The sequence below is a fragment of the Chanodichthys erythropterus genome, chromosome 18 (assembly GCF_024489055.1).
Source record: "Chanodichthys erythropterus isolate Z2021 chromosome 18, ASM2448905v1, whole genome shotgun sequence".
Taxonomy (NCBI): domain Eukaryota; kingdom Metazoa; phylum Chordata; class Actinopteri; order Cypriniformes; family Xenocyprididae; genus Chanodichthys; species Chanodichthys erythropterus.
The window spans coordinates 24,061,254-24,074,291 of NC_090238.1; the positions used below are offsets into that span (position 1 = coordinate 24,061,254).

Genomic DNA, 13,038 nt, shown 5'->3' on the forward strand with positions numbered 1-13,038 from the left:
AAGTCACTTTTAAAATTGTCTCAGAAAAGTGAACATCAGAAAAGTAGCATCATTTACTTGCGGATTTCACTTGTTTGATATATATGTCTGATGAAGTGAAGTTCATACATTCATAAGCTCAAGTGTCTAAATGCTTTTAGGGTTTCACATGTGCCCATGGCCCTTTAAGAAACTCCATGGTGTCCCAGCATGCCATACGTCAACACACTGGCCGTGTCCCAAAACTTAGTGGGCTACCTACCTAGACAGGATCATAGACACATTGGGCGCGTTCCTCACCCGCATTTTCGAGAATGAAAAGTGGGCGCAGCATGTTCAGAGTCTCAGAGGCGTGTTGTGTGTCGGTTCGGTTGACTGTGATGCATAAAAATGCAGTCTAGGCAGGCAGATCACTAGGATTTGGGACACCGCCATTAACAGCGGATGGTGGTGTTACGTAAACTCCATGGCAAAAGTGTTTGTGTCAGTTCTGCATGAGTCTGCTCTATTCCAGGTGTTATCCTCAGGATGACAGGACTGTGAGCTTCTCTTCCCATGTATTCAAGAGATCAAACCCAAGAGAGGAACAACAGCGGACCAGCACTGTGTGTTACCAATAAAGTATGTCATTTAAGTCCACGACACCACTAAAGGTAAGATGCGTTTAAATAAGTTTTTTGGCATAAGTCGAATTTTTTTAAGCGTGCTTTCCTAGTTTCTTCTAAGCCCGTCTCTCTGTAAAGTAATTAAGAGGGCTTTTTGATAAGAAGTCGTTTAGTTTCGTTATTCATAATGACAGGCTTGTTATGCTTCTACATCACATTCCGACGCGACGCATCACTAGAACGCTTCCAATATAATCAAGAAATTTGTCCGAAAACTTTTACGGTAGAATGTAAAAGGAGTGTCCTAGTTTGTCGCGTCGCGTCGCTCGCAGTTGTTTGTCTAATCTTTTGTTTGTTTGTAACGCAATCACGGGTTGTAGTCTTTGCACTGGTTGTTCCCTGTCGAAAACACTGGAAATTGAAACTGATATTTTTGCTCTGTTCACATTGTCTGACTTTTATTCGAGTATAAAAGTCAATGGTCTGTTTTTTGTTTTTTTTAAAAAGAGTGAAGTTTAGAAAATTTTGTTATTGTAGGCTACCGACATTGATTGCCGACTTGACTCATTTGCTTCTTGTATACTGCATTTTATTGATTCTTCAAAGGCTTTAATGAGGCAAATTCATTTTGGAATGTCACACAACAAAAAGCATTTTTAATATTTAAGAGAGTTTAGACTTGGGCTATTTATGTTCCATGACATTACTTCATGACGGTGTCACCATATTGCTGTGCTTTGGGATGTGACAATACTAGTTGAAACGTTTGTTTCTGTCGATAAAGATTGATTAAAGAGTCATACTGCTGTTTACTTACCTGCCCAGCTAGCTATCTTTCAAGTGCTATCTACAGTTTTGTTTTCATCAAAGAGAGAATTGTTGGACTTTTTGGTTTTGCTTATTTATTGACAAAATGTTTAGCCTAAAATGAAACATGTTTGACAAGTTAATTGTAATTAGCTTTTTCAAATAAAAGGGATAGTTCACCTAAAAATCAATTACTCACCCTCAAGTTGTTCCAAACCTGTATGAATTTCTTTCTTCTGTTGAACACAAGATATTTTGAAGAATATGGTTTATCAAACAGTTGATGGACCCCATTGACTTCCATAGTATGGGAAAAAAATACTATGGAAGTCAAAGGGGTCCATCAACTGTTTGGTTTCCAACACTCTTCCAAATATCATCTTTTGTGTTCAACAGAAGAATGAAACAGGTTAGATATACTCATACCGGGTGAGTAAACAATAAGAGAATTTTCATTTTTTGGTGAACCATCTCTAAGTTAAGTTCATATTATTGTCATTAACACACTGATGATGAAGCACAGGTTTATGTTAACACACAAAAGACATGACAAGCAAGCTGGTATGGAAAATATATTTTATTTTTTATTTTAAGATCTATTCTGTTTGTAGTATTTTTCATATTTGTTTGAATTTTCAGTCTGGTCAGCTAGTTTAAAGGTTTTATGCCATTATTATCTAGATCCTCCTTGCCATGTTTGAGAGCAAGCGTATGTTCTGTTGTCCTATTTTATGATCCAATTATAGGATATTTGAATGATGTAGTCTGATGTTCAGTGTGGCTTTATTCACATTCCTTTAGGCTGCCCTTTTTAAGTGCCTGAAATCTTTGTAAAAATGATTTTGTGATGATTGTTTTGTTTTTACGTTTCATTGGTTTTGTTTGACCTAAATGCCTTAATACACTTACAAGGCAGTGTGCTCAAAAACATTTCCTACCAACCGTCCAAAACAGTCAGCTAAAGGTGAAATGTTTTGATTAAACTGACTAGGTAAAATATAACCTAAGGTCTAAATGCTACTATCAGAAGAGGATATAAATAGCGTTCAGGTCTGCTGAATACAAAGTGACTGTAATTATGGTATTACTTAGATGAAAGCTTAAAGCTGAAGCTGAGGGAAAAGAATCAAGCAGTATGAATAAAAATGAGGTTTTTATTCCCTGTTTAGGGGTTCAGGGTCTGTTGTACATGTATGTGGTCCACAAGAGTATTACCTTCCTTGTAAATATTAGGATTGATATAAAGGAAGTAATGAGAGGCCTCAAAATGCTTAAAAAGTTGAAATAACTGCAGGCATTTTACAGCAAAGCATTTTTTAGAGTATTTTTATGTGTAGAAAACTAGACTTTTCAAAGCTGTAAATAAAACGAATAATATTGGAGAACATTTTATACTGTTAAAATCTTTCAATCTTTGAAATTTACTAGCAATTTCTGAGTAAAAAAAAAAAATTGTTTCAAAGTAAATCATACACCTTTTTTCAGTGGTATACTCCTCAGTTTAACAGATTTATATGAAACAACTGGACAGAGAATGTTTTTATGTTTTCAGTAAAGCATGAAATAATGACTATAAGACTGTAGTAAGGTTACAGGTCTGTTTTATACATATGGAAATGAATATAAAATCTCATGTTAAAATCTCTGTTAATTTCATAAATTGCCAAAGGAATTATTAGAGATGCACTGATATTGAAATTCTGGGCAATGCTGATAATGGCAGATAATAAAATTCAATACAGTATTTTAAACATCAATCATTTCAAATTCTAAAAGTGAAGTTAGGCATCACAACCTTATAATGTACACTATGAAAACTAGATATTCATTTTGAAATGTGCAAAAGATTACATTTAACAGTTATATGAAATTAATGTTGTAGAGTTGAAATTGTAGGCATTAAATTAATCTAAACCTATCTAAATATGTATCAAATATTGCCAGTAACTGATAGGTACAGCTATATCATGAATAAATGTCAAACATTTTTCAGATATAGAAAGAGTTTCCTTTTGCACTCATCCTATTTGTCAAGTGCGCTTAGTACAGATCCGTCTCTTACTTAATCAATGCAGCTCATGTTTAACATGAATTATCACCTCTTGGGAAAAAGAAATCCATCAAACATGTATGCATGATTAGGATTTTTCACTGAGCAGATCATCAGTGATATCCCATTACAGACGGCAGCTTATGTGAAGCAAATTGACTTTTAGATTAATGGTCCATAACCCCGTTTTACCAAATTTGTACAACATGGAGTATAACAGGGCCGCCTCGTCTCCACTCGTTGCACATCAAATCTAAAAATTTGACATGGAGAATTGGATTTAAAAAGACAAAGTTGTAATGATTACACAACGGCTTCACTGTATTACAAGTGGAGATACAGGGTGTATGCTAGTTTATCTTTAAAGCATTGATTCTTTTGCTGATACAAACAAGATATAAAATAATAGCCTCTATTGATTTTAATAAAGTCTGCCAGAAGTAATATAAACATCTTCCATTGGGACTCAGGGACAAAGCCACTGACAGAATTTGAATCAAGCAGAGCCTCCAAATTCACACAATATATTGGTAGCATATCAGTTATTTAATGATTTAGAGATTTAATTACTTTAATTTTGATATTGTCTATTTAATTGTAAATGCACATTACCTAAAGCTATCTGTAAAAACACTAATAATTTAATAACACTGCTAAATGTTATGATGTAAAACATTTAATAACACTGTTATAATGTTGTGAAGCCTAAATTTAAAATGGTTGATCTTAAAGAGGTTATAATAACATGAGAAATCAAATATGTCTTGATCTTTTGACATACGAGAGGTCATTGTACCATTAAACATCCTGCAAGTTTCATAAGTTTCACGGTCACACCACCAGTGTGATCACTCTAGTCTGGTCCCTGGAGCATATGATCACACCGGTGTGATTAGAACATTAAATGCATCATGTGATTAATTGACAAATTAAGTCTCTTTCAAGGAAAGTCTGTTCACTCAGTGGCCATCTTTGTAAAGCCTCTGGGCAGCTATTTTGGGCATCCAAGATCAACTCCCATCTATTTGAATGGGTGAATCCTGAAATCTCAAAAACTGCTTGCCAAACTCACAATTAAATAACATATTTTAAATCAGAAATAAAATCTGTCATTGTTTCTTGGGCTCAAATAGTGTTAAAGGCTTGACCAGCCAATGCACGTGTGCCGTTCTAAGCGTCTCAGGTTTCTAATACTTTCTAATACTCTATGGGAACCAGAGCTTCTAACAGCAGCTGCAGTGATGCAATGAATTTACCAATCAGCAATTGGTTCTTTTATTTAGAAGGTGGGGCGTATTCCCCCATATTGTGTGTTGCAGTTTCTCCCATTCATAAGGAGTAGAAGTGCGCCGTTTTTGTATATCTATTGTGTAGCTATCGCTTGTCATATATCACAACTATTCAGTGTTTTCAATCACATAATGTTTATTTTAGGTTTCCGACATTTATATACACAAAGGTACTAGCAAAAAATACATTTCTAGTTTGAAAAATCCACACTAATGTCTATGTAAGTGGCAATAACAATCCTTTCAATTATAATAAATGATGTGTTTTATTCATATCAGATACGCATTGTCTAGGTCAGTGTTGGGTGTAACTAGTTACTAAGTAACTGAACTTAGTAACTAACTAAAGAAGTAACTGAACTAAATAGTGTCTATAGACTGTAGAACAATATATATATATATATATATATATATATATATATATATATATATATATATATATATATATATATATATATATAATACAATAGTAGATTTAACATCAACATTTAAAATCTGATGTTTTTATGTGTCCTTCTCACTTTAAATACTTTGGTGAGTTAATAAGAATAATGGTAACACTTTAGTGTCCATTTCTCACTATTAACTAGTTATTAGCATGAATATTAATGGGATATTGGCTGTTTATTAGTACTTAAAAAGCACATAGTAATGCCTTATTCTGCATGACCTTATTCTACATCCCTTAATCCTACCCAATACTTAAACTTAACAACTACTTTACCAAGTATTAATAAGCAGTAATTAGGAGTTTATTGAGGCAAAAGTCACTAATCTAAAATGTGACCAGAATAATTTATGTAGTTTTATATTATTTATTTGAAAGAATTAAAAGAGCATTTTTGGAGAGAGTAATTTATACAGTAATCTAAGTACAATTCTAAATACACTATTGAAGATGTAATTAGTAACTAGTAATTAATTACTTTTTTAGAGTAACTTACCCAACACTGGTCTAGGTATCTATAAAGTTTACTCTATTTTTCTCCTAGTTCAACGTCCACTTACTTAAATCCCACAGATCCGATTATCTGAATTGCAAGGCAAATTAACATGGTGGCGACCATCACATGTTAGATTAGGCTAATTAACAAGATCATTATAAGTTAAAGTCCCTGTAAAGTCAATTCTGAGAATTGTTTCTAAACACATTATAAATGTTACAAATGTATTTCTGAAACACATTACAAAGTGTGGTATTATATGTGAACTATGTAGTACTGAATTGTGGAGTTAGACCGTTAAACTGTTTTTCACCAATACTGTGTTCAGTATTTTTGGGCGTGGTTAAAACTGTGTCTTGATGACGCATTGGAGCCACCGAGCATGGCCCCGCCCCTAACTATAATGACTGTCAATGATGCACTAGAGCTCGCCTGCGAGTTACTGTCATTACTTTTAGTTACTACAGCCTACATTTTGCTAGCTAGCTATGCCTTCGTCACACAAATGCATATTACCAGGTTGCTATAATATACAAAACAGCTCAGTATAATTTTTTTTACATTTTCTAAAAATGATGATATGAAGAAGAGGTGGATTAATTTTGCGAAGAGCCATCTTGATGGAGAGCTGTCAATCACCACCAACACCCACCTCTTCAGTGATAATTTAAAGGTGCCCTAGAATTAAAAATTAAATTTATCTAGGCATAGTTAAATAACAAGAGTTCAGTACATGGAAATGACATACAGTGAGTCTCAAACTCCATTGTTTCCTCCTTCTTGTGTAAATCTCATATGTTTAAAAGACCTCCGAAGAACAGGCGAATCTCAACATAACACCAACTGTTACGTAACAGTCGGGGTGTACGCCCCCAATATTTGCATATACCAGCCCATGTTCAAGGCATTAGACAAGGGCAGCCAGTATTAACGTCTGGATCTGCACAGCTGAATCATCAGACTAGGTAAGCAAGCAAGAACAACAGCGAAAAATGGCAGATGGAGCAATAATAACTGACATGATCCATGATATCATGATATTTTTAGTGATATTTGTAAACTGTCTTTCTAAATGTTTTGTTAGCATGTTGCTAATGTACTGTTAAATGTGGTTAAAGTTACCACCGTTTCTTACTGTATTCACGGAGACAAGAGCCGTCGCTATTTTCATTATTAAACACTTGCAGTCTGTATAATTCATAAACACAACTTCATTCTTTATAAATCTCTCCAACAGTGTAGCATTAGCCGTTAGCCACGGATCACAGCCTCAAATTCATTCAGAATCAAATGTAAACATCCAAATAAATACAATACTCACATAATCCGACGCATACATGCAGTATGCATAACGAACACTTTGTAAAGATCCAATTTGAGGGTTATATTAGCTGTATAAACTTTGTTTATGCTGTTTAAGGCAAGCGCGAGCTCCGGGGGCGGAGAGCACGCAATTTAAAGGGACTGCAACCTGAATCGGCGCATTTCTAATTATTCCCCAAAATAGGCAGTTAAAAAAATTAATTAAAAAAAATCTATGGGGTATTTTGAGCTGAAACTTCACAGACACATTCAGGGGACACCTTAGACTTATATTACATCTTGTAAAAAAACATTCGATGGCACGTTTAACACCAGATAGTTTCACTGATAATCCGCTGTTATTGGTGAATGGGGCTGAACAGACTAAGAGAGACTAACTCCCGCCCACCAATGAGTGTAAGATGCCTTGTGTGCTTAATATTATAATTAGTAGGTAGTCCACAGAAACGCTACTAAATTTTGCAACCCTCTAAGGTGATTCTTTTGTTTATATGCATCAGTTTGACTCATTAGAAAAGTAAGTTGAGAGAGAGCGCATCTTTCTCATGAGTAAGCATAGTTTCAGCTCCGACAGCGGACACAACTCCAGCATTTGAGAGCAGAGAACACTGCTTATTTTATCAAGATTTTGATAACTTGATTAATTTACTTGCCCGTTTTTTTAATCATTCAAATTTGGCTGGGTGGTTAATAACACATTTTTCTGTGGTGTGAAACTCAGAACACATATTTGGATATTGCTTTACAGGGACTTTAAGTTGTTTAAATGACAAAACTTATTCACTTACACATATTTTAGAATTGGAATATTAGATAGTTGATGACATAGTTAACAAGTTTGTGAATATTTTGAAGAAAAAATGAAATAAAAGCAATATACATCAGTTATACAGCGCTATTGTTGCTGCAGTGTGTCATGTAACTAGCACGATGCATCGCCATTTAAATAATAAGACGATACATTCTAAAATAACGGGGCCCTGCAGCTAGAATTTTTAAAACTTATGTGTGAAAGATTAATCAAGTTCCAAAAATGGCTTGTTTGGATGTGACATCACACGGGCAAATATATTTGCATATGCCTGCCCCCAGATCAAGACATTAGGCTTGTTCGAGATGCATCGATGCTGCGCAGATCAGTTTTATTTTGATAAACATGACACAATATAACATCGCGACTACATGAAAAGAGCTTTAACTGATTTTTGACTGTGCAGCGCTGAAGGTGTGAGAATAAGCATGAAACACATGTGATCGTTTTCATGCGGTGAATCCGGCCAATCGTGGAACAGCTGTGTCGTTGTCAGAGCTAGTGCAGCTGCTCTTGAGAAACTGCGCTGGCTGACTCAGTCGGCTGCTCTAGAATCACTCTCGTGGTTCTTTGAAGCCATATGTCACAGTCACATGTCGTCGGCCAATAGTCGGCCAAAATTTCCTACCGGCATGCACTGCTTCAAGTCAGCCGCATGAAGTCAAACAAGCCTAGTATAGACAAATAGTTTTACATCATCGCAACATAGGCCCCGTCCACTGGTGTTCAGTTGATTAGAATCCATTATTATAATCACTGACGATGTCTACACTGGATACAGTAAACAGATGCCCATTCACTTTCTGATGTTTTTCATGTGCTTGAATTCAACATTCTTTGTCTGTAAATGATGGTTTTATATGGATATTGTTTTCACAACACTTACTACAATTGTACGCGAGCGGCCGTTGATACCATTTCCTATACAGTGATCATAACCAATCATAACAGTGGCCCTTTACTGACAAGCCTTAAAGGAGCCGCCCCTTAAAAACGGATCATTTCAGACAGAGGGTCAGAGTAAGGGTTGAAAATAACAATTTTTTATATTTGTTTTTTTTGTGCAAAAAAACATTAATATTAACATCATAAGTAAACCTCAAGGAACAACTTTAAACTGTAGTTTTTTTTTTAAAATGTATTTAGAGTTTTAACAAACAACTGCCGAACTGATCTGTTTATTAGGCTAGTTCTCGTCATAACATTAGATAATTATTGCCTTATCAAATCAACCACAACTTTAGTATCAGTGCTGAGGGGAACTAACTGTCTTCAGAAAAATGTAGATGGTATTTTCTTGGTATCTTACCTCCGTACAAAGCATTTTAAAGTAGTGTTTTTAAGCTTGCAGCACTGCTTTGTTTACAGCGGTAACCAAGGAAGCGCTGTATTGCGCTGTTCCATAAGCACCACCTGCTGTTAGATGGTGTATTTGCATTCTCATGTAGCCCCTCTGCTAAGTTTTATGTAGCATAATTTCACAAAGCTAAAGTCAGACCATTCTGTTTTTGCTTCAAATGTTGAAATTATACAATTTGATTTAAAGGGGACCTGTTATGCAAAATTCACTTTTGCATGGTGTTTGGCTATAAATGTTTGTTGGCAGTGTGTGTACACAACCACCCTATAATGATAAAAATCCAACCACTCCTTTTTTTTTTTTTTTTAATACCCATAAATCATAAGCAGTGTCTCAGAAGAAGCCGTTTCCGGATCCCTGGCAGTGTGATGTCACATTAGCCACAGGCCCCGCCCACGAATGTTGACAGACACTGCCATTTTAACATAGAACCGCCCTGGGCGAGTTCACAGTGAGCTACAGAGACCGCCATTGCTGCACTGAATGTCTCCCAAGCGTTTTGGGTTTCTGTAGCTGGATATATATATAGCTCTCTCCATTTACTACCTAAATCTGAGCCGCTGAAGATGAGGTGTTTTTATTTTGTTTTGTAGCGAGTGTTTCTGTGTAATTCGTTATGTATGTTGATGATAATGCAAGGGAGAGAGAGAGTTGATGGATAATATTTTAATGCACACTTTCACTGTGTTTTATTAAGCTCTTACAGTGATTTTTCTAGAGTAAAAACAGACGCTTCATCTTTTGTGTGAAGTACAGTAAACATCATAAAACACATCTGTAAAGTTTTGCCCATCATTCGGATGAGGTCCGGTACAACAGGCTTGTACTAATATAGTGGAAGAAGACAATATAAGTTATAACCATAACTGAACTAAACTATACCTGTTCAATCTCAATGCAGCATGTGTTTGCAGTTGCTGACATTATAGTGCATCCTGACTGACTCCTGATGGAGAATCAGCTCTTGAAGCTCCGCCCTCTTAGGCTGAGTGCAGCAGCTCATTTGCATTTAAAGGCACACACTGAAACAGCGTTTTTTTTTTTTGCTCAACCCCAAAAAGTAGCAATTTTAACATGCTATAAAAAATTATCTGTGGGGTATTTGGAGCTAAAACTTCACGTACATACTCTGGGGACATCAGAGACTTATTTTACATCTTGTAAAATGGAGCATAATAGGTCCCCTTTAAATCAAAAACTGCTCATGCTGCATGTATGCAGTGGTTGCCTCTATTTTTAAAGGGCTACAGATAGTTCAGCCTGTATAGATCATATAAACATCTTGTTCGTGTACTCATATTTATTTATTTGAATTAGGATTTATTTTAAAATTTAAATTTAGATTTGTTATAAAGATATTTCAATTTGGCAAAGAAATATGCAGCATTTTGTCTGAAAAAATAATAAAAAGAAAATTTTTCATTTATAATTTGTCTTAAATCTCATTTTGTTAAAAAAAGTCATGAGAAAATCGTATCGTGAAGCATATCGCATCGTGAGTTGAGTGAATCGTTACATCCCTAGTTCTGACCATGAAAACGTCAAAACTGTTAAATGTGTTTAACTGACTGGAAAGTTTAATTTTGCACTGAAAACATATAATCTAACCAGATAAACAATCTCTTTATGCTTTGTTTCACATGTTTGAGTCATCTTCCTCCACATGCATAGCAATATTTAAGAATTCAACAGTTCTTTGAATTATTACATGTACCAAAATGTCTACCAAATGTCAGCTGACTAATCAGTGATGATGACTAATTGTTGTTTTTCCTTGAGTGCAGAGTACTGTACGCTGTTCAAGGAAACCTATAGAGATGCAGTATCCCACTAGTGACACTATATGAAACAAATGTATCATGTTTATTAGGATAATTAGGGTGAGATTGGAGTTATGTCAGTTAACAGACTCACAAAGGCTCAAATGTCCCTTCTTTTCATCCTAGATGAAATCCCCAAAGGCAAGACATTTTTCAGGCTGCATCAAAAGTACTTTGATTACAGTATTTTCTATTTGAATGAAGACACTGTGGAATGTTCTTCATTACCTTCAGGACATGTGTCACATAGATTTCCAGCTCACATATGCTTGACGGGGGAAGAGTCGTTTCATGTGGCTAATCTTAAACCCATCAGACAGGGCCTGGTCCTGTGCCAGAGCCACAGCTGTGAAATTTACTGGTGTGTTCGAGGAGAGAACTGGGGGTAAGAGTGGCCACCGAAACCAGATTCAGCTGTTTTCAGGTTTGCAGCTGTGGTCGACGTGAAGGGGTTGAAGCTCTGGTCTATTATCACTACTAAAATGTTTATTCTAAAAGGACAGTAAAGCCTGTTTATGAGCCAAGCTAAAATCTTCCAAGCCAGATCTCAGGCTTCCCCTGAAGCTTGTAGAGCACATGGTCTTCAGAATCACAGATGGCAATACCCAGCATGCAAGAACACAAGATTGAGCCTCTATTGTTGTTTGTGCTGGTCATTACTACACAGCTGGAAATCCAGTCAAAGTTTTGTTGATTTTAATCTCAGAAAGCATCTAACGGTGTCGATTCTTCACTGTAATCTTAACAAGATTTATCATAAGAGTGTATTCTGAGAGAGAAAAAAATATCCCTTGCGCTTTCCTGGGCACTTTGCCCTGTGTCTTTCATGCTTTTGAAGACAGACTCCTTAACAACTAACAAGAGTTTGACTTCCTGTGTTCTGTCAGTTCAGTGGCAACAAACTGTCATCTGAGAGTCTGAACTAACACGAGCAAACAAATTAACATGCTTGCTGTGTACATCCAAGGTCCCTTTAAGCTTTCTTTAGATGTATTGAAAGATCTTTCACGCGCTTTTCATGGCAATAATGCATAGCTAAACAAAACCACTTTGTTATACATGAAAACAATGTTATATGAACTTTGATTGTGGAAATGGGTTTCCTTAGTCACCATGAAATCATTTTTTATGGAATATTGCAGTATTGATTATAAATGACTTATCCTTGCACATCTTTTTTTTTTAAATTCAAGTGCCCTCATAATCTTTAATCAAAATAACTTCCCCTCCCTCTTGCAACATCATCTCTTCTCTCATGACATGTTTACTGACATGAGGGCGGGACAACCTGTCACTCACATGAGATCACAGCAATAGCAAACCACAACCATCCAATCAGTTCCCCATAAACAAAATCAAATCCCGCCCTACTTTTTTTAGTTTGAGATGCTGTTTCACTCAGATAAACATCACAATAGGGAAGAAAAGACTATCGTAACTTCCATTTCATGCTGACTTTAACATAACTGATCTTAAAGTGGAACTCAGTAAGATTTGCGAAGCTCCCCTTACAGTTTCCTTCAGTGAATCACACTGTCATAAATACTCCAAGTGCAGCTCTGGACTACAACGACTACAACGCTCACCAGCGCAGTAGTTTTGCAAATACAGTACAAGAAAGAAGAGGTGGGTAATTTGCAAATACAGTACACTCGATGGAGGTGGGTAATTTTCGAAATTGTCTTATAAAGTCATAATATATACATTGTTTTTGAATTACCGTAAAGCATTTTGTCACTCTCGCATGAACGTGAACATGAGGCGAGATTGTGTCGGGTCGATGCAGCTCAACTTGCAAGTGCTGTATTTTGGCGTAGACGTGCCAGAGGGGGTTAGTGCTCGCCTCAAACACACCACTACAAGACAATTAACCATCGTAAGGACTTAGAAAACTATTTATAAGGTAAAAAAAGTTACTTAGTTCTGCTTTAAAGGGTTAGTTCAGCCAAAAATGTAAATTCTGTCATGAATTTCTTCTCCTAAAATCCTAGTGCTCTCTGACTCCATAGACAGCAATTTAATTACCAACCACTGTCAAGGCCCAGAAAAG

The 13,038-nt window shown here is 35.9% G+C and overlaps 1 protein-coding gene across 6 annotated transcripts in view; it reads left to right on the top strand.

Moving 5' to 3' along the window:
* Nucleotides 1-273: 273 nt before the first annotated feature.
* Nucleotides 274-13,038, top strand: part of bahd1 (bromo adjacent homology domain containing 1) — a 47,324-nt gene continuing 34,559 nt past the window's right edge. For 4 of the 6 annotated variants that reach the window (XR_010892479.1, XM_067366653.1, XM_067366654.1 and 1 more), the window contains exon 1: nucleotides 277-632. The gene's annotated coding sequence lies outside the window, so the exon portion shown is untranslated. Of the gene's footprint in view, nucleotides 633-13,038 lie in introns of all 6 variants that reach the window. The other 2 variants (XM_067366650.1, XM_067366655.1) reach the window with 2 other exon arrangements.